Here is a 19,314-nt window from a genome sequence, read left to right as displayed (position 1 = left end):
CATCCAGGGAGCTCAGGCTTCAATTGCCCTACCTTTCTCCCTCATGCGAATGTACCTAGACTGTACCTGAACCATCTCCTCCTAATAAGCTGCCCGCTGGAGTTGGAACTGGACTCCTCCATGCCCCTTGTCATTGTGCGCAGTCTTGCTGGCAGGCTTTCCAGTGCCCCAAACATTTGTTGGTGTACGCCCATCAGCCGTCTTCTGTAGCCTGGCCCATCGAAGTCCTCATCTGACTCCTCTGCAGCAGAACTAGTGAGCGACCTCGCCCTCCGGCGAGCTGGCATCTGTGGTTTCCCCCGTCTCGGCTCCTGCGCATTTGTGCCCGGTGTCTCACCACATGCAGATCCCTCCTGTATCCTAGCCTCTAAAGAATGCCCATATCAGTCTCTGAGCTGGTGGATGCGATTGTCAGATCGAGTGACAGTGTGCCTTCAGTGTCCCCCTCCTCCTCCTCTCCCACCCTCCTCCTCGGACGCTACATGTTCTCGAGTATCTGCAATGACAAAGGGAAACAGGTTGAGTTGTGGAGTGGGGAGAGGAGCAAATCAGATGTGCGTGCTGACAGCATCTGCAGCATGTGAGTCAGAAAAGATTATGGGAGGAGGGAGGTGTGGGAAATGACCCCCTTCATCGGGACATCCAGCATGGCATGTGGTCACGGGTGCAGTGACAGCCTGCCCAATGATCCAAAGCACAGTCTCCTCCAAGGGGGTGAGGACATGTAGGCGAGCCTGTCCTCCCACAGGTCTCTCCTGTTGCCGGCTGTTATGCGCCACCTTCTCCTTTAAGACAGAGAGCAGTGTGTCAATGAGTATCCTGCAAGGTGTCTGGATGATGTGCCTGTCATGGTCGAATAGCTGCCAGTGTGTGTGACCTCTGAGAGGTAGTTGTGTGGCCTGTAAGTGTGGTACTATATGCGAGTGAGATGCAACATGCCGAGTGCTGCATTGCGTATGGATGGGCAGCGTTTGTTGGTGGGTGGTTAACAGGGTGTGGAGCAGTGGTGCAGTTGGTAGGATGTTCCACTTGACACTTGCATTATCTCACCGTGACCACTCGTGTCAAATCATTGAACTTCTTTCGCAATGCACCCACGTGTGTGGTGCAATGCTCATGGCGTTCTCTTCCTGGGCCACAGCGCCCCGATGTCGACAAAGCTGGAGTCTGGAAGGTTATCTGCCACCCTGCCCTGCGGGTACATGTTGGCCCTCCTTTCATCCACTCCCTCCACCAGGGCCTCCAGTGCATCATCAGAGAAGCATGAGGCCCGCTCTCGCGTCCTCCCAGTGGACTGTGCATGTCCTATTTAAAATGTCCACTTGCACCTTTAAGAGGTGTAGGCTGCCGATGACGTGCGCTGAGCACGCCCCATTTCGGCTTCCTCATTCCCCATGCTATCATGCTAATAAGCAGGCAGCACAAAATTCATGTGCTGCCTGCGTAGGGGGCATCAGTCGCAGGTTAATAGCGGATCAGGCTATCCTCACCCGATAATAGGCCTTATCCAGTTTCTTTTTTCTCCCCCCTATAGTTTCAATGGTCCATGGAAACATAGAAACATAGAAAATAGGAGCAAGAGTAGGCCATTCGGCCCTTCGGGCCTGCTCCGCCATTCAAAATGATCATGGCTGATCGTCTAACTCAGTACCCTGTTCCCACTTTTTCCCCATATCCCTTGATCCCTTTAGCATTAAGAAATATATCTATCTCCTTCTTGAATACATCTAATGACTTTGCCTCCACTACCTTTTGTGGTAGAGAATTCCACAGGTTCACCACCCTCTGAGGGAAGAAATTTCTCCTCATCTCAGTTCGAAATGGCATACATAGGAACATAGGAACAGGAGTAGGCCATTCAGCCCCTCGTGCCTGCTCCGCCATTTGATAAGATCATGGCTGATCTGTGATCTAGCTCCATATACCTGCCTTTGGCCCATATCCCTTAATATCTTTGGTTGCCAAAAAGCTATCTATCTCACATTTAAATTTAGCAGTTGAGCTAGTATCAATTGCCGTTTGCGGAAGAGAGTTCCAAACTTCTACCACCCTTTGTGTGTAGAAATGTTTTCTAATCTCACTCCTGAAAGGTCTGGCTCTAATTTTTAGACTGTGCCCCCTACTCCTCGAATCCCCAACCAGCGGAAATAGTTTCTCTCTATCCACCCTATCTGTTCCCCTTAATATGTTATAAACTTCGATCAGATCACCCCTTAACCTTCTAAACTCTAGAGAATACAACTCCAATTTGTGTAATCTCGCCTCGTAACTTAACCCTTGAAGTCCGGGTATCATTCTAGTAAACCGACACTGCACTCCCTCCAAGGCCAATATGTCCCTCCAAAGGTGTGGTGCCCAGAACTGCTCACAGTACTCCAGGTGCGGTCTAACCGGGGTTTTGTATAGCTGCAGCATAACTTCTGCCCCCTTGTACTCCAGTCCTCTCGATATAAAGGCCAGCATTCCATCAGCCTTCTTGATTATTTTCTGCACCTGTTCATGACACTTCAATGATCTATGTACCTGAACCCCTAAGTCCCTTTGGACATCCACTGTTTTTAACTTTTTACCATTTAGAAAGTACCCTGTTCTGTCCTTTTTTGATCCAAAGTGGATGACCTCACATTTGTCTACATTGAATTCCATTTCCCACAGTTTTGCCCATTCACCTAATCTATCAATATCCCTTTGAAATTTTATGTTTTCATCTACACTGCTTACAATGCCACCAATCTTTGTGTCATCGGCAAACTTAGATCTGAGACTTTCTATGCCTTCATCTAAGTCGTTAATAAATATTGTGAATAATTGAGGCCCTGCGGGACTCCACTAGTCACATCCTGCCAATGTGAGTACCTACCCATTATCCCTACTCTCTGTCGCCTTTCGCTCAGCCAACTTCCTAACCAAGTCCATACTTTTCCCTCGATTCCATGGGCTTCTAACTTAGCTAACAGTCTCTTATGTGGGAAATGGGGATGTTCGCTGATGACTGCACAGTGTTCAGTTCCATTCGCAACCCCTCAAATAATGAAGCAGTCCGAGCCCACATGCAGCAAGACCTGGACAACATCCAGGCTTGGGCTCATAAGTGGCAAGTAACATTCGCACCAGATAAGTGCCAGGCAATGACCATCTCCAACAAAAGAGAGTCTAACCACCTCCCCCTGACATTCAATGGCATTACCATCACCGAATCCCCCACCATCAACATCCTGGGGGTCACCGTTGACCAGAAACTTAACTGGACCAGCCATATAAATACTGTGGCTACGAGAGCAGGTCAGAGGCTGGGTATTCTGCGGCGAGTGACTCACCTCCTGACTCCCCAAAGCCTTTCCACCATCTACAAGGCACAAGTCAGGAGTGTGATGGAATACTCTCCACTTGCTTGGATAAGTGCAGCTCCAACAACACTCAAGAAGCTCGACACCATCCAAGATAAAGCAGCCCGCTTGATTGACATCCCATCCACCACACTAAACATTCACTCCCTTCACCACCGGCGCACTGTGGCTGCAGTGTGTACCATCCACAGGATGCACTGCAGCAACTCGCCAAGGCTTCTTCGACAGCACCTCCCAAACCCGCGACCTCTACCTCCTAGAAGGACAAGAGCAGCAGGCACATGGGAACAACACCACCTGCACGTTCCCCTCCAAGTCACACACCATCCCGACTTGGAAATATATCGCCGTTCCTTCATTGTCGCTGGGTCAAAATCCTGGAACTCCCTTCCTAACAGCACTGTGGGAGAACCGTCACCACACGGACTGCAGCGGTTCAAGAAGGCGGCTCACCACCACCTTCTCGAGGGCAATTAGGGATGGGCAATAAATGCTGGCCTCGCCAGCGACGCCCACATCCCGTGAACGAATTTTAAAAAAAACCTTATCAAATGCCTTCTGGAAGTCCATATAAATAACATCCATTGACATTCCCCTGTCCACTACTTTAGTCACCTCTTCAAAAAATTCAATCAGGTTTGTCAGGCATGACCTACCTTTCACAAATCCATGCTGGCTCTCCCTGATTAACTGAAAATTCTCGAGGTGTTTAGTCACCCTATCCTTAATTATGGACTCCAGCAATTTCCCCACAACAGATGTTAGGCTAACTGGTTTATAATTCCCCGGTTTCCCTCTCTCTCCTTTCTTAAAAAGCGGAGTGACAGGATGCCCTGTATCCTGAGACTGTGACCCCTGGTTCTGGACTCCCAGCCATCGGGAACATCCTCCCTGCATCTAGTCTGTCTCGTCCTGTTCGAATTTTATATGTTTTGATAAGGTCACCTCTCATTCTTCTAAACTCTAGTGAATATAGGCCTAGTCGACCCAATCTCTCCTCATATGTCAGTCCTGTCATCCCAGGAATCAGTCTAGTAAACAAAGCTTTGGAGCTCTAGCTTTGGATGCACTTCCTTTCCCCCTCTTGGGAATGTCTCTCGTCTGTACCCAAACTATCTCCTCTTTGAAGGCCTCTCATTGCTCATTTACTATTTTACCTGCCAATCTTTGATTCTAATACACCTGGGCCAGATCCCCTTTCACCTCTCTGAAATTAGCCCTCCTCCAGTTGAGTATTTGTACATTTGATTTTTCCTTGGCCTTTTTCATAATTACTCTAAACCTAATGATATTGTGATCAGTGTTTCCCAAATGTTCTCCCATGGAAACATGTTTCACTTGCCCCACTTCATTCCCCAGAACTAGATCCAGCAATGCTTCCTTCCTCTTTGGGCTGGAAACATACTGATCAAGAAAGTTTTCTTGCACACATTCTAGGAATGCCTCCCCCTCTTTGCCCTTTACACTGATATTTTCCCAGTCTATATTAGGATAATTGTAGTCCCAATTATCACTACTCCAAAGGTCTTGCACCTTTTTGCTATTTGCTTGCAAACTTGCTCCTCTATCTCCTTCCCACTATTTGGTGGCCTATAGTGTACATCCTGCAGCATAATAGCTCCTCTATTGTTTCTTAATTATAAACAAATAGATTCTGTCTTTGATCCCTCAAGTGCATCATCCCTTTCTAGTGCTGTAACAGTACCTTTGATCAATACTGCCACCTCCCCCCTCCTTTCTTTCCTTCCCTATCTTTCCTGATTACAGTGTAGCCAGGAATATTAAGTGTCCATTCCTCCCCTTGTTTAAGCCAGGTCTCTGTTTTTGCCACTGTATCATAATGCCATATGGCTACTTGTGCCTGCAGCTCACCAACCTTAATTACCATGGTCCGTGCATTTATGCATATGCACTCCAAACTCATCTTAGTCTGCCTCGCATTTACCCCCTGTCTGGTCCCTCTTATTGTTAATTGTTTCCATGTGATTTATATCATTTAGTGTTGTGTATTCAGGTAGTGTATATCATAGCTCATAGAAAGATTACAGCACGGAAGGAGGCCATTCGGCCCATCAACTCCGCGCCGGCTCTATGCATGAGCAATCCAGCTAGCCCCACTGCCCTGCCCTATCCCTGTAGCCCTGCACATTTTTTTGTTTCAACTACTTATCCAGTTCCCTTTTGAAGACCATGATTGAATCTGCCTCCACCACTCACTCGGGCAGTGCATTCCAGATCCTAACCACTCGCTGTGTAAAAAAGTTTTTCCTCATATCACCTTTGGTTCTTTTGCCAATCACCTTAAATCTATGCCCTCTGGTTCTTGACCCTTCCGTCAATTGGGAAATCTCTTGTATCCATTTATAAGCAAGCTGATCTAGGGTGTGGTGTGGTTGCAAATGTGGAGCTCTGTAAATAAAGGTTTGCAAGCAACTGAAGACTAGGCTCGAGCATTCTATCCTTCACCACCTGGCTATCCAATTCATAACACTTATTTCTGAACAACTCTTTATTCTGATGCAAGTTAATCCAAGTGCATCTTGTTTCTCTTCTCTAATGCTTAGTCCTGCATAAGAACATAAGAAATAGGAGCAGGTGTAGGCCATCCGGCCCCTCGAGCCTGCTCCGCCATTCAACAAGATTATGGCTGATCGTCTACCTCAACGCCATTTTCCTGCACCATCCCCATATCCCTTGATGCCTTTAATATCTAGAAATCTATTGATCTCTGTTTTGAATGTACTCAATGACTGAGCCTCCACAGCCCTCTGGGGTAGAGAATTCCAAAAATTCACCGCCCACTGAGTGAAGAAATTTCTCCTCATCTCAGTCCTAAATGGCCTACCCCTTATTCTGAGACTGTAACCCCTGGTTCTAGACTCCCCGCCAGGGGAAACATCCTCCTTGCATCCACCCTGTCGAGTCCTGTAAGAATTTTGTATGTTTCAATGAGATCACCTCTCATTCTTCTAAACTCAAGAGAATACAGGCCTAGTCTACTCAATCTCTCCTCATACGACAATCCGCCATCCCAGGAATCAGTCTGGTGAACCTTCGTTGCACTCCCTCTATGGCAAGTATATCCTTTCTTAGGTAAGGAGACCAACATTGTACACAATAGTCCAGGTGCGGTCTCACCAAGGCCCTATATTATTGCAGTAAGGCATCTTTACGACTGTACTCAAATCCTCTTGTAATAAAGGCCAACATACTATTTGCCTTCCTAATTGCTTGCTGCACCTGCGTGTTAGCTTTCAGTGACTCACGTACAAGGACACCCAGGTCCCTTTGAACATCAACATTTCTCAATCTCTCACCATTTAAAAAATATTCTGCATTTCTGTTTTTCCTACCAAAGTGGATAATTTCACATTTTCCACATTATGCTCCATCTGCCATGTTTTGCCCACTCACTTAGCCTGACTATATCCCCTTGAAGCCTCTTTGCATCCTCCTCACAGCTCACATTCCCACCTAGTTTTGTGTCATCAGCAAACTTGGAAATATTACATTTAGTCCCCTCATCCAAATCATTGATATTGATTGTGAATAGCCCAAGCACTGATCCCTACGGTACCCCACTAGTCACAGTCTGCCAACCTGAAAAAGACCCGTTTATTCCTACTCTGTTTTCTGTCTGTTAACCAATTCTCAATCCATGCCAGTATATTACTCCCAATTCCACGTGCTCTAACTTTGTTCACCAACCTCCTGTGTGGGACCTTGTTGAAAGTATTCTGAAAATGCAAATTCACCACATCCACTGGTTTCCCCTTATCTATTCTACTCGTTGCATCCTCAAAGAACTACGATAGCTTTGTCAAACATGATTTCCGTTTCATAAATCCATGTTGATTCTGCCAAATCCTATTATTATTTTCTAAATGCCCTGTTATCACATCTTTTATAATAGATTCTAGCATTTTCCCTACTACTGATGTCAGGCTAATAGGTCTGTAGTTCCCTGTTTTCTCTCTTCCTCCTTTCTTAAATTGTGGGGTTACATTTGCTACCCTTCAATCTGCAGGAATCTGCCAGAATCTATAGTACTTTGAAAGATGACAACCAATGCATCCACTATCTCTATAGCCACCTCTTTCAAAACCCTGGTGCCCCTCCCCCTGCCAAATTAGTTTAAGCCCTCCCCCACAGCACTAGTTAACCTCCCTGCGAGGACATTGGTCCCAGTCCTGTTGAGGTGCAACCCGTCCATTTTGAGCAGATCCCTCCTGCCCCAGGAATCTGAAACCCTCCCTCCTGCACCATTTCTCCAGCCACGTGTTAACCTGTCTTATCTTACTGCATCTATACTCACTGGCACGTGGCACGTGGAGTAATCCAGAGATTACTATCTTTGAGATCCTGCTCTTTAACTTCCTCCCTAATTCCTGTAACTCTGTCTGTAGGACTTCAACCCTCTTCCTTCCTATGTCATTGATTCCAACATGGATCACGACTTCTGGCTGTTGCCCTTCCCCCCGCAAAATGTTATGCACCCGCTCATTGATGTCCTTTATCCTGGCCAATGTTTGCAGAAACGTCTGCCTCTCCCCCTGACTATCGAATCCCCTATGAACACTACATTTCTACACTTTGCCGTGCCCCCATGTGCAGTCATTTGCCCCACGGTGCCGTGGATACTCTGGACTGCAGCCCCCCCAAGGTGTCATTACCCTCACCGGTATTCAGCACTGAAAATTGGTTTGAGAGTTCCACACTCTGCGAAGATCCCTGCACTGCCTGTCTCTTCCTACCCTGCCTGATGGCCACCCACCTACTAACCTCCTGAGCTCTCTGTAGCTTCAGGGTGACCACCTCCAGAAACCTGCACTCCAGGAAATTCTCAGCCTCCCGTATGCCCTGCAGTGACTCCAGCCACTCCACAAGCTCAGAAGCCCTGAGCTCGAGCTCAAGCAACTGGAGGCACGTCCTGCACACATGGTTAGCCTTGATCCATGAAGTATCCTGGAGTTCCCACATGGCGCGGGAATTGCAGACGATGGGACTCAGCTGTCCCATCATTTTGCTTGAAAGTCTATCTGCTTATGTTTTATATATATATAAAATATATATATATATGTATAAATATATAAATATATAAAAATATATATATATAAAAAACTATATGTCTCTTATGTTATATATTATATATATGTTTTTAGTTTAGTATTCCCTTACTCCCTTACTCCTATTTATTGTTTATGTATTCCAGATTTTTATTTAATGCAATTCAGATCCCTTTAATGTTGATGTCCTCTACTTAGTTCATTTTAATTTTATCTCCTTAGAACAAATTAATTACAATGATTATTTATATATTTACTTATCTACTGTTGCCCCTTGGTTTAAATTACTTAGCATCACCTTCCCCCTCTCCACCGAATTCCTACTCTCACCAAATTGCCATCCTCACTGTTTAGCAGATTCACCCAACTCTCTCACAAGCTCTGTGCTTAAGAGTTCTGGGATATGCAGCAGTGCTGGCTTTCCTCATGTCCAGGACATCATTGACTGCACACATCAGGGCACCAGAACACCAGCCAGCAACTTTCGTACATAGAAAAGTCTACCACTCCATTAATATCCATCTAATATCTGATCACAGAAACAGATCTTGTAAGGTATCCAGCAGCTGCCACAACTCTTTTATCCTGTGACAGTCGACCAATATCTACAAATATCAGTAAAATACTGAAAATGCAGACTCAGAAGCTACTATTAAATCACAAAGCAGACCAAAGTGCCAAATGTGATAAAGGTGATTAATTTAATCGTAAACTAATTCACTTCTCACCCACAGCTTTTCTTAAAGAAGGTTTACTAAATCCACTACTGCTCCAATGTCTTCACCCAGTGACCTCAGCAAAGCTGGTGGAAGACTGCTGTTCATCACGTTGGGACCCTTGAGATGCTCATGGCCAGTGACTTCTGATGCTCGAGCCTGTGAGGGCCCGGCTGTAGACTGCTGCACCTCAATTGCTGACAAGGTGGTCTGACCCAGCTATCTTGCTAGCACCATGGCGGGTATTGGTTGGGTGGAGCGGATGTGCAGACGTGCTGACATCCTGAGAGAGGCAAAAACATACTGCTCCCTTCGCACCGCTGCTACTCCCGTGGGCTGTAGCTCATCACTTCCATTACTTTAAGGGAGAGCAGACTGCAAAAGATGAGCGAATCCTTAAAGCCCCTATCTATTCCTTCCACCAATCTGTCCAAGGTGGACATCTGTCTCTTCGTGGTGGAGCCCGGAACCTGCATGGCAGCCATTTGAGCCTCCATCAAATCTGCAAAGGGTAGTGACATTAACTCCTTTTGTGAGGGCTGGTTGCAGCTTCACTGGAGATGGTCACACTCTCCATGGTAGACTGCAGGGTGCTGATGCCTTGTGGGTTGACACCACACAGGCTGGAAGCAGACTCCTCCATACTTCCAGTCATAGTGCTTGATAGGCCTTCCATTACCTCGTAGATCTGCTTATGTGAGGCCAGTGGTTTTCTTTTCATGGGTCGGCCCCTGAAGTCTTCATCACTGTCCTGCTCAACATAGCTAGGAAAAAGAAAGAAAGACTTGCATTTATATAGCACCTTTTACTACCTCAGGATGTCCCAAAGTGCTTTACAGCCAATGAAGTACTTTTGAAGTGTAGTCACTGTTGCAATGTAGGAAACGCACAGCAAGTCCCACAAATAGCAATGTGATAATGACCAGACTGTTTTAGTGATGTTGGTTGATGGATAAATCTTGGCCAGGACGCTGGGGAGAACTCCCCAGCAATTCTTCGAAATAGTGCCATGGGATCTTTTACGTCCACCTGAGAGGGCAGATATCAGTTTAACATCTCATCCGAAAGATGGCAAATACTTCAGTGCAGCACTCCCTCAGTACTGTACTGGAATGTCAGCCTAGGAGAGGATTTCAGGAGAGCCTGGGCTGTTTCTGCCACCAGTTCCCTCTGTTGCTCATTCTTGCTGTGTTTTTCAACACATGCAGACCCCATTGCCTCACTATCTAACCCATGCAGAGTGCCAATGCCTCAGCTGGTGCCTGTAAAGGATGGAGTGTATGACGGTACATCCTCAGAAGGATTGTTCTCTTCCGAGATGTCTTCTGCAAGAGCCTCTTGCTGCCAAAGAGGACCTATAGGAAAGAGAAAAGGGACAAGAGTTAGGATGACACTGAGAAGCTGGACATTAGCAGGTGACAGTCTTGAGAATACCACTTGAAGTTGTGAAGCTTGTTTTTTTTAAATTCGTTCACGGGATGTGGGCGTCGCTGACGAGGCCAGCATTTATTGCCCATCCCTAATTGCCCTCGAGAAGGTGGTGGTGAGCCGCCTTCTTGAACCGCTGCAGTCCGTGTGGTGACGGTTCTCCCACAGTGCTGTTAGGAAGGGAGTTCCAGGATTTTGACCCAGCGACAATGAAGGAACGGCGATATATTTCCAAGTCGGGATGGTGTGTGACTTGGAGGGGAACGTGCAGGTGGTGTTGTTCCCATGTGCCTGCTGCTCTTGTCCTTCTAGGTGGTAGAGGTCGCGGGTTCGTGAGGTGCTGTTGAAGAAGCCTTGGCGAGTTGCTGCAGTGCATCCTGTGGATGGTACACACTGCAGCCACAGTGCGCCGGTGGTGAAGGGAGTGAATGCTTAGTGTGGTGGATGGGGTGCCAATCAAGCGGGCTGCTTTATCTTGGATGATGTCGAGCTTCTTGAGTGTTGGAGCTGCACTCATCCAAGCAAGTGGAGAGTATTCCATCACACTCCTGACTTGTGCCTTGTAGATGGTGGAAAGGCTTTGGGGAGTCAGGAGGTGAGTCACTCGCCGCAGAATACCCAGCCTCTGACCTGCTCTCGTAGCCACAGTATTTATATGGCTGGTCCAGTTAAGTTTCTGGTCAACGGTGACCCCCAGGATGTTGATGGTGGGGGATTCGGTGATGGTAATGCCGTTGAATGTCAGGGGGAGGTGGTTAGACTCTCTTTTGTTGGAGATGGTCATTGCCTGGCACTTATCTGGTGCGAATGTTACTTGCCACTTATGAGCCCAAGCCTGGATGTTGTCCAGGTCTTGCTGCATGCGGGCTCAGACTGCTTCATTATTTGAGGGGTTGCGAATGGAACTGAACACTGTGCAGTCATCAGCGAACATCCCCATTTCTGACCTTATGATGGAGGGAAGGTCATTGATGAAGCAGCTGAAGATGGTTGGGCCTAGGACACTGCCCTGAGGAACTGCTGCAGCAATGTCCTGGGGCTGAGATGATTGGCCTCCAACAACCACTACCATCTTCCTTTGTGCTAGGTATGACTCCAGCCACTGGAGAGTTTTCCCCCTGATTCCCATTGACTTCAATTTTACTAGGGCTCCTTGGTGCCACACTCGGTCAAATGCTGCCTTGATGTCAAGGGCAGTCACTCTCATCTCACCTCTGGAATTCAGCTCTTTTGTCCATGTTTGAACCAATGCTGTAATGAGGTCTGGAGCCGAGTGGTCCTGGCGGAACCCAAACTGAGCATCGGTGAGCAGGTTATTGGTGAGTAAGTGCCGCTTGATAGCACTGTCGATGACACCTTCCATCACTTTGCTGATGATTGAGAGTAGACTGATGGGGTGGTAATTGGCCGGATTGGATTTGTCCTGCTTTTTGTAGACAGGACATACCTGGGCAATTTTCCACATTGTCGGGTAGATGCCAGTGTTGTAGCTGTACTGGAACAGCTTGGCTAGAGGCGCAGCTAGTTCTGGAGCACAAGTCTTCAGCACTACAGCTGGGATGTTGTCGGGCCCATAACCTTTGCTGTATCCAGTGCACTCAGCCGTTTCTTGATATCACGTGGAGTGAATCGAATTGGCTGAAGACTGGCTTCTGTGATGGTGGGGATATCGGGAGGAGGCCGAGATGGATCATCCACTCGGCACCTCTGGCTGAAGATGGTTGCAAACGCATCAGCCTTGTCTTTTGCACTCACGTGCTGGACTCCGCCATCATTGAGGATGGGGATGTTTGCAGAGCCTCCTCCTCCCGTTAGTTGTTTAATTGTCCACCACCATTCACGACTGGATGTGGCAGGACCGCAGAGCTTTGATCTGATCCGTTGGTTGTGGAATCGCTTAGCTCTGTCTATGGCATGTTGCTTCCGCTGTTTAGCATGCATGTTGTCCTGAGCTGTAGCTTCACCAGGTTGGCACCTCATTTTTAGGTACGCCTGGTGCTGCTCCTGGCATGTTTTTCTGCACTCCTCATTGAACCAGGGTTGATCCCCTGGTTTGTTGGTAATGGTAGAGTGAGGAATATGCCGGGCCATGAGGTTACAGATTGTGGTGGAATACAATTCTGCTGCTGCTGATGGCCCACAGTTGCCTCATGAATGCCCAGTTTTGAGCTGCTAGATCTGTTCTGAATCTATCCCATTTAGCACGGTGGTAGTGCCACACAACACGTTGGATGGTGTCCTCAGTGCGAAGACGGGACTTCATCTCCACGAGGACTGTGCGGTGGTCACTCCTACCAATATTGTCATGGACAGATGCACTTGCGACAGGTAGATTGGTGAGGACGAGGTCAAGTCGGTTTTTCCCTCGTGTTGGTTCACTCACCACCTGCCGCAGGCCCAGTCTAGCAGCTATGTCCTTCAGGACTCGGCCAGTAGTGGTGCTGCCGAGCCACTCTTGGTGATGGACATTGAAGTCCCCCACCCAGAGTACATTTTGTGCCCTTGCTACCCTCAGTGCTTCCTCCCAAGTGGTGCTCAACATGGAGGAGGACTGATTCATCAGCTGAGGGAGGGCAGTAGGTGGTAATCAGCAGGAGGTTTCCTTGCTCATGTTTGACCTGATGCCATGAGATTTCATGGGGTCCAGAGTCAATGTTGAGGACTCCCAGGGCCACTCCCTCCTGACTGTATATCACTGTACCGCCACCTCTGGTGGGTCTGTCCTGCCGGTGGGACAGGACATACCCAGGGATGGTGATGGAAGAGTCTGGGACGTTGGCTGAAAGGTATGATTCTGTGAGTATGGCTATGTCAGGCTGTTGCTTGACTGGTCTGTGGGACAGCTCTCCCAATTTTGGCACATAGTCCCCAGATGTTAATAAGGAGGACCTTGCAGGGTCGACTGGGCTTGGTGTTTTGCCGTTGTCGTGTCCGGTGCCATGTGGTCCGTCCGGTTTTATTCTTATTGTGACTTTTCGTAGCGAGATTTTACAACTGAGTGGCTTGCTTGGCCATTTCAGAGGGCAATTAAGAATCAACCACATTGCTGTGGGTCTGGAGTCACATTTCGGCCAGGTTTCCTTCCCTAAAGGACATTAGTGAACCAGATGGGTTTTTACAACAATCCGGTAGTTTCATAGCCATCATTACTGATACTAGTATTTTAATTCCAGATTTAATTTAATTAATTAAATTTAAATTCGCTAGCTGCCGTGGCGGGATTTGAACTCATGACTCTGGATTTTAGTCCAGGCCTCTAGATTACTAGTCCAGTAACATAACCACTATTGCTACCGTACCCTGAGGTGAATGAAGGGTTACAAATAATATGCAGACACCCTGCTCAGGTAAGATGCCAACCTCACCTTCCCTGATGCTCATGGCTCGACCTCGGCGACTGACCTCCAGGGCTTCTTGCTCTGCTGGGTGAGGAGTATAATGTTGGGTGATCCTCACCCCATCTTGCTCCTTTCCTTTGCATCGTGCAATGCCTTATGCAAAAAATCTTACAACACCAGGTTGTAGTCCAACTGTTTTATTTGAAAATCACAAGCTTTCGGAGGCTTTCTCCTTCGTCAGGTGAAAGCTTGTGATTTTCAAATAAAACAGTTGGACTATAACCTGGTGTTGTAAGATTCCTTACATTTGTCAACCCCAGTCCATCACCGGCATCTCCACATTATGCAAAAAAACGTGAGAATTAGCGAGTGGCTTTTGAAAAGGTAAGTGGAAATGTGTAGGGCTTTTGCATATAGTTTATGTGTGTGACAGGTGGAGAAGAAGCAAGGTGGAATTCGGATGGGGAGGTGATGAGTGTAAAACCAAGTGTGTATAATATGAAGTGAGGTAGGAGTGCTTAGAGGAGTTGGTGCTTAGGCAAGTGCTGGGGCAAGAAGAGAATGGTGTTAGTGTGTGGTATGAAGAGAGGAAAGGAAGAGGAGAGTGTTTGAAATGAGAAGTACAGAGCGTTGCAGTGTGCCTTTGTGATTGCATGCTGATGGATGTGATGGAGGGGAGGAAATTGTTGAGAATGGTGGCGAGGTGGGGTGGTGACAGGATTGTTGTCAGGTGCTGGTGAGAGAGGTGGAGAGATAAAGATCTGTACTGTTGCTGCTCTTGTGAAGGCATTGAACCTCTTTCGACATTGGACCTAGATTCTGTGGCTAATGCTGATGGCAGTGACCTTGTCAGCTGCTTCAAGCCTGCTTCACAGTGACCTTTGGGGATGCTCCTTTGGCTGCTGGGGAGCAGTACCTCCCTCCTTGCCCTAATCCCCCCCACAAGGAGCTCCAGCCAGGCATCCAAAAACTGGGGGACAGCTCTCTGACTCATCAGTACTGCTACAATAGTTTCCTGCATTGTTCAGCCGCAAAGGAAAGCCGGGAATGCAACCTTGCTTTAAGAGGTGTATACTTGCTTCAAATAAGGCTCAGGGGCCCAGCGGAAATTGCGTGCATCATGTGAGTGGGCTGCCCAATTCCTGTTGCAATTGGGTGGCCAGCACATCCATTATATTGAAATTCAGCCCAGAAGTTGAATCGCTGGTCCTCACACTTGCCACCTGACAGGGACTTGCTGCCCGCCCTACACCCATTCGCCCAATTTGTGCCTGTTAAAATTGGGACTAACTTCTTCCACCTTACAGGTGTCCCCAATATATAGAACTACACAACCTCATTTTTTGTCAACTCTGTCTTTTCTGAACGCTCTATACCCCCAAATGTCATATTCATACCCTGGATTGAGCCATGTTTCTGAAATTCCCACCACATCGTAGTTCCCTACTGTCACAACAGCCTTCAGTTGAAGTATCTTATTGCTAATGCTTCCAGTGTTCATGTATATACATCTTATTATAGATTTGCCACCTCTTACATTCCCCCAGTATCTGCCTAATCGTAATTTCTGGTTCATGTGTTTCTCTTTGGGTGTTTCAATCCATACCTACCTGTTGACTGCCTTCTATCCTATGGTCTGTCTTGTCAGGGATCATGTTTCCTCTTCCTTTCCCAAGTACTGTAAGTATACCCGAGAACATTACTTTGCATCATCCATCTTTGTGTTTTGAGCCAATCTTCATATATGTGACTTTTAAGGGCCTTATATTATTTCTCCCTATATCATTTACCTACATGGATGACGATCACTGCATCTGTACCTGTTCCTTTCAGTATCCCTTCAATATAGAGATTGGATCTCATAGTGCCCGTTTTTCAGGCGCTATGTGGCCTCATACTCTCCAAAATGGCGGGTAGGAATGGCATGATCACTTACAAGTGTGCTACTCACAATATTGGGTAAGGACAAATAAGAGGCGTCTTTTATCCACACCTGAAGCAGACGTTTGGCTGTTTGCATGTGCAAATGAGGGGCCGAACGCCTGCAACGTTGGTTTGCCCTGCCCTGGACAAGGGTGGCTGACAAGGTCAGTGCCACCAGCATCAGCACTGGCTGCACTCAGGAAAACCAATCCTAAAGCTCACCTGCAAAAAAAAGGTAAGTTATTGACCTGGAAAGCACCCTCCCGATCATTGTCACTACCGGTCCTCCAGGTCCTCGCCCCAACATTCGATCTCCATCCTCCCAGAGATATCCAACCTCCAGGCTCCTCGACATCCCACCCCTCCCCCCACCCCCATGCCCAAAATCCCCAACCTCCAGACTCCCCGATCTCCCCAGCCCCCACACCTGAGATCCCCGGCATCCAGACTACCTGATCTCCCCCGACTACACCCAAAATCTTAGAACCTCCAGATTCCCCGACCTTCCCCCGCTACACCCGAAATCCCCGACCTCCAGACTCCCTGATCTCCCCCGGCCCCACACCCAAAATCGCCAACCTCTAGACTCCCTGATCTCCCCCCAATACACCCAAAATCTCCGACCTCCAGACTCCACGATCCCCCACCCACCATATACAAAATCCCAGACCTCCAGACTCCCCGATCTCCCCCCCACTACAGTCGAAATCCCCGTCCTCCAGACTCCCTGATCTCCTCCCCACTACACCTGAAATCCCCGGCCTCCAGACATCCCGATCTCCCCCCCCGCCCACCATACCCAAAATCCCCGACCTCTGGACACCCCGATTTTTCCCCGCCACTACACCCGGAATCCCTGACCTGCAGACTCCCCTATCTCTCCCCAATACACCCGAAATCTCCAACCTCCATAGTCCCCGATCTCCCCCACACCATACCCAAAATCCCCGACCTCCAGACACCCCGATCTATCCCCGCCACTACACCCGGAATCCCTGACCTGCAGACTCCCCGATCTATCCTCAATACATCCGAAATCCCCGACATCCAGACCCTCCGATCTCCCCCCCACCATACCCAAAATCTCTGACTTCCAGATTCTCCAATCTCCCCCCCACCATACCCGAAACCCCCGACCTCCAGATTCTCCGATCTCCCCCCAACTAGACCCGAAACCCCCGACCTCCAGACTCCCCAATCTCCCCCCGACTACACCCAAAATCTCCGACCTCCAGTCTCCCCGATCTCCCCCCTACCATACCCGAAATCCCCGGCCTCCAGACTCCCCAATCTCCCCCCCACCATACCCGAAATCCCCGACCTCCAGACTCCCCGATCTCCCCCCCACCATACCCAAAACCCCGACCTCCAGACTCCCCGATCTCCCCACCACCACACCCAAAATCCCCAACCTCCAGACTCCCCGATCTCCCCCTACCATACCGGAAATCCCCGACCTCCAGACTCCACAATCTCCCCCCCACCATACCCGAAATCCCCGACCTCCAGTCTCCCCAATCTCCCCCCCACCATACCCGAAATCCCCGGCCTCCAGACTCCCCAATCTCCCCCCGACCATACCCGAAACCCCGACCTCCAGACTCCCCGATCTCCCCACCACCACACCCAAAATCCCCGACCTCCAGACTCCCCGATCTCACCCCACTACACCCGGAATCCCCAACCTCCCGACTCCCCGATCTCCCCCCACCATACCTGAAATCCCTGACCACCAGCCTCCCCGAACTGCCACCCACCAGCTCCAATTTCCAGGCTCCCCGATCTGTCACCTCCCGGCCCTAACCTCCAGTCTCCCTGATCTGCCACCCTTCCAGCCCTGACTTATAGGCTTCCAACCCGCAGGCCACCGATTGCTCCCCTCCAGGTCATTGATAAATAAATCGTTGGTTAAGCCTCAGCGAGAGTGTTGTGTCCAATTATGGGCATCTCACTTTGGGAAGGATGTTAAAGCCTCGGAGAGGGTGCAGAGGAGATTTATTAGACTGGTACCAGGGATGAGGGACTTCAGTTACATGGAGGGACTGGAGAAGCTGGGGTAACTTAGAGCAGAGAAGGTTGAGGGGAGATTTAATAGAGCGGTTCAAAATTATGAGGGGTTCTGAGAGCAGATAGGGAGAAATTGTATCCACTGGCAGGAGTGTCAATAACCAGAGGGCACAGATTTAAGATAATTGTCAAAAAAGCCAGGGGGGAGATGAGGAGAATTGTTGTTACGCAGTAAAATTGTTTTTATGCATCTACCTGACAATGTGGAAAATTGCCACAAAAAGCAGGACAAAGCCAATCCGGCCAATTACCGCCCCATCAGTCTACTCTCAATCATCAGCAAAGTGATGGAAGGTGTCGTCGACAGTGCCATCAAGCGGCACTTACTCACCAATAACCTGCTCACCGATGCTCAGTTTGTGTTCCGCCAGGACCACTCAGCTCCAGACCTCATACAGCCTTGGTCCAAACATGGACAAAAGAGCTGAATTCCAGAGGTGAGGTGAGAGTGACTTCCCTTGACATCAAGGCAGCATTTGATTGAGTGTGGCACCAAGGAGCCCTCGTAAAATTGAAGTCAATGGGAATTAGGGGGAAAACTCTCCAGTGGCTGGAGTCATACCTAGGACAAAGGAAGATGGTAGTGGTTGTTGGAGGCCAATCATCTCAGCCCCAGGACATTGCTACAGGAGTTCCTCAGGGCAGTGTCCAAGGCCCAATCATCTTCAGCTGCTTCATCAATGACCTTCCCTCCACCATAAGGTCAGAAATGGGGATGCTCACTGATGATTGCACGGTGTTCAGTTCCATTCACAACCCCTCAAATAATGAAGCAGTCCGAGCTCGCATGCAGCAAGACCTGGACAACATCCAGGCTTGGGCTGATAAGCGGCAAGTAACATTCGCGCCAGATAAGTGCCAGGCAATGACTATCTCCAACAATGATGTGGAGATGCCGGTGATTGACTGGGGTTGACAATTGTAAACAATTTTACAACACCAAGTTATAGTCCAGCAATTTTATTTTAAATTCTCAAGCTTTCGGAGGCTTCCTCCTTCGTCATTTTCACATCGTTCACCTGACGAAGGAGGAAGCCTCCGAAAGCTTGTGAATTTAAAATAAAATTGCTGGACTATAACTTGGTGTTGTAAAATTGTTTACAATTATCTCCAACAAGAGAGAGTCTTACCACCTCCCCTTGACATTCACCACGGCATTACAATCGCCGAATCCCCCACCATCAACATCCTGGGGTCACCATTGCCCAGAAACTTAACTGGACCAGCCATATAAATACTGTGGCTACAAGAGCAGGTCAGAGGCTGGGTATTCTGCAGCAAGTGACTCACCTCCTGACTCCCCAAAGCCTTTCCACCATCTACAAGGCACAAGTCAGGAGTGTGATGGAATACTCTCCACTTGCTTGGATGAGTGCAGCTCCAACAACACTCAAGAAGCTCGACACCATCCAAGATAAAGCAGCCCGCT

General features: G+C 48.4%; 1 protein-coding gene across 1 annotated transcript in view; it reads left to right on the top strand.

Annotated features, from left to right (window-relative positions):
* LOC137322209 (dynein axonemal heavy chain 8-like) overlaps positions 1-19,314 on the top strand; it is a 1,675,662-nt gene that overhangs the window by 1,147,964 nt on the left and 508,384 nt on the right. The gene's annotated exons all lie outside the window — the stretch shown is intronic.

Source organism: Heptranchias perlo, chromosome 5 (assembly GCF_035084215.1).
Source record: "Heptranchias perlo isolate sHepPer1 chromosome 5, sHepPer1.hap1, whole genome shotgun sequence".
NCBI classification, from domain to species: domain Eukaryota; kingdom Metazoa; phylum Chordata; class Chondrichthyes; order Hexanchiformes; family Hexanchidae; genus Heptranchias; species Heptranchias perlo.
The sequence above is the reverse complement of the archived record's forward strand: the minus strand, read 5'-3'. Positions and strand labels throughout refer to the sequence as shown.